At 38.4% G+C, this 3,145-nt stretch overlaps 1 pseudogene; it reads left to right on the top strand.

Moving 5' to 3' along the window:
- The first annotated feature begins 2,343 nt into the window (after positions 1-2,343).
- On the top strand, positions 2,344-2,912 carry LOC141495002 (thioredoxin reductase-like selenoprotein T; annotated as a pseudogene).
- Positions 2,913-3,145: the final 233 nt, after the last annotated feature.

The raw sequence follows: 3,145 nt of genomic DNA, 5'->3' as shown, positions 1-3,145 counted from the left end.
TATACATATAGGTATTTTTCATCTTTTCTGGAATACAGTGGCATTACTAGATCAAAGATTAGGCATGGTTTTAAAACCCTTTGGGCATAGTTCCAAATTGATCCAAAGGATGGTTAAATTATTTTATAATTCTTCCAACAATGCATTAATTTTGCATTTTTCCTACATCATCTCTAAAATTTATCATTTTTCTTTAGTCAATCTAATAGGTATAAGGTTGAATCTCAGAGTTGTTGAAAGTTGCATTTTTCTCTAATCAATGGAACACAGTGATATTCTCATTTAAAAACTGTTTACATCTTTAGATCATTTATCAATTGAGGAATTACTCTTTTGTTAATAAATTTTACTCAGTTCTTCAGAATTGAAAAATGAGATCTTTATGGGAGAAACTTGTTTCAAAATTTTTCCCACAATTATTATTACTAACTGTATTTCCCTCCATTCTATTCCCCTTGCCCTGTTAATTCTATTTTCTCTCTCCTTTTACCTGCTTCCTCCTCAAAAGTGTTTTACTTCTCACTAAACACTCTCCCAATCTTCTCTCTCTTCTATCCCCTTTCTCCCCTTTCTCTTATCTCTTTCCCATATACTTTTCTGTAGGGAAAATAGATTCCTATATCTAATTACTGTGCATGCTATTCTCTGTTTAAACCAATTCTGAGGAGAGTAAAGTTCACTCACTTCCCCTCACATCCTCCTTTCTTCCATGAAAAAGCTTTATCTTGCCTCTTTTATGTGAAACAATTTACTATATTCTACCTCTCCCTTTCCCTTTTCCCCAATAAATTAATCTCTCCCACCTTAATTTTATTTTCTAAGTTATTATCTCTTCTTATTCAAATCTCAGCTGCACCCTATCTATATACACTCCTTCCAATGCCCTAAAAATGAGAAAGATCATTTGAGTCATCAATATCTTCCCATGTAAGATTATCAATAGCTCAACAACATTAAGTCCCTTACAACTCCCTTTACTGTTTACTTTTTTATGCTTTTATGGTTATACTGTTTACCTTTTATGCTTTTATGCTTGGAGATCATATTTTCTTGTGAGCTTTAGTCATTTCATCCACAAAGTTTGAAAGTCTCTTATTTCATTGAATGGCTCTCTTTTCCTCTAAAATACTATGCTCAGTTTTGCTGGGTAGTTGATTCTTGGTGACAATCCAAGATCTTTTGCTTTCTGGAATATCATATTCCAAACCCTATGATCTTTTAATATATAAACTGCTATATCTTGTGTTATTTTGATTGTTGCATCTTGATAATTGAATTATTTCCTTCTGGTTGCTTACAATATTTTCTTCTTGACTTGAGAACTCTGAAGCTTGGTTATAATATTCCTGGGAATTCTCATTTAAAGATCTATTTCAGGAGGTGATCAGTGGACTCTTTCAATTTTTATTTTACAATAGAATTCTCGAGCTGCAGTTTCAAGTGAAGAAGAGATTTCAAATGCCATTAAGTTCCTTTCATTTGGCAAAGTACCTGATGCTGGTTCTGTTCCAGCTGAGATGGTGGGGAGGGGGTCCACTGCTAATACAAATTTTCCAGGTTATATGGCATAAGGAGGTTATACCCCAGGAATTAAAAGATGTCTCCTTTGCGCATCTCTGCAAAGGCAAAGTGAATAGCTTGTCCTGTGACATTCACAGGAGTGTTTCTCTTTTAGTCATTGTCCTCAAGATGTTTGCAAGAGTCCTTAATAAGCTGATCCCTCACCTGGAAGAGCATCATGTACTTGACAGCCAATGTAGCTTCAGAAAGGGTCAAGGCACAATCAATAGGATGTTTGCTGACAACAATTCCAGGAAAAATTCCAGGAGTAGAATAAGCTTCTGTATACAACATTTGTGGATCTGATCAAGGCCTCAGTCATGAGGGCCTATGTAAAATTATGTCAAAATTTGACTCCCCAGGGAAGTTCATTAATATTGTATGCAAACTTTCTGATGACATATTTACCCTGGTTCTGGATAGTGGATGATGCTCTCACAGTTTCTCAGTCACCGATGGAGTTTAACAAGGCCATGTCCTTGTTCCCATGCTCTTCAGCGTGTTTTTTTCAATTATGATATCAAATGCCTTCACAGTAACCATACTGCCAACAAATTCTTCAATTTGAAAAGGCTACAATCAAAGGCATAAATAGAGCGATTATTAGTGAATGATTTTCTGTTTGTGGAGATTGTGCATCCAAATAGACTCTGAAACTAAGATTCAACAAAGTATGGATCAATTCTCTGCTGCCTATGCTAATTTTGAACTAAAAATTAACACCAAGAAGATACAGGTGCTGGTGCAGTGTCGGGCCGAGGGCTCCGGGGTGGCTCCGGGACGATGTGGCTCCCGTTGCTGCTGCTCCTGGAGGCGGTGCTGCTGGGCGAGGCCTCGGCCAACGCGGGCAGCGGGCCAGGCAGGCGGCTCCGGAGGCAGGATGCCACAGGGCCGCTGCTCAAGTTCCAGATCTGTGTTTCCTGAGGCTATCGTTTGAGGAGTACATGCGGGTTATTAGCCAACGGTACCCAAACATCTGCATAGAAGGAGAGAATTACCTCCCTCAACCAATATATAGACACATAGCATCTTTCCTGTCTGTCTTCAAACTAGTATTAATAGGCTTAATAATGGTTGGCAAGGATCCTTTTGCTTTCTTTGGCATGTAGGCTCCTAGCATGTGGCAGTGGGACCAAGAAAATAAGGTCTATGCATGTATGATGGTTTTCTTCCTAAGTAACATGATTGAGAACCAATGTATGTCAACAGGTGCATTTGAAATAATGCTAAATGATGTACCAGTATGGTCAAAGCTGGAATCTGGGCACCTTCCATCCATGCGGCAGCTTGTTCAAATTCTTGACAATGAAATGAAGCTCAATGTGCATATGGATTCAGTCCCACATCATTGATCATAGGCTCATCTTTCAGCCCTGAAAACTCTTTTGCATGAATGGATTTTTGCAAGAGCAGCCGTGGTTCACTCTGATGAAGGTCTATACTGAAGACAGCACACTGTTAGTACAGACCAGATGCTTTATTTGCAGCCTCGTTGAACTTCTTGGAAAACCTCAGTGCAAGACAGTCTTTCAGTGTTGGCATGTTTGGAATACTGCACATTCATGGAGTGCAATAATACTGTATA

This window comes from Macrotis lagotis, chromosome 8 (genome assembly GCF_037893015.1).
Source record: "Macrotis lagotis isolate mMagLag1 chromosome 8, bilby.v1.9.chrom.fasta, whole genome shotgun sequence".
Classification (NCBI taxonomy): domain Eukaryota; kingdom Metazoa; phylum Chordata; class Mammalia; order Peramelemorphia; family Peramelidae; genus Macrotis; species Macrotis lagotis.
This window is presented reverse-complemented; position numbering and strand designations above follow the sequence as displayed.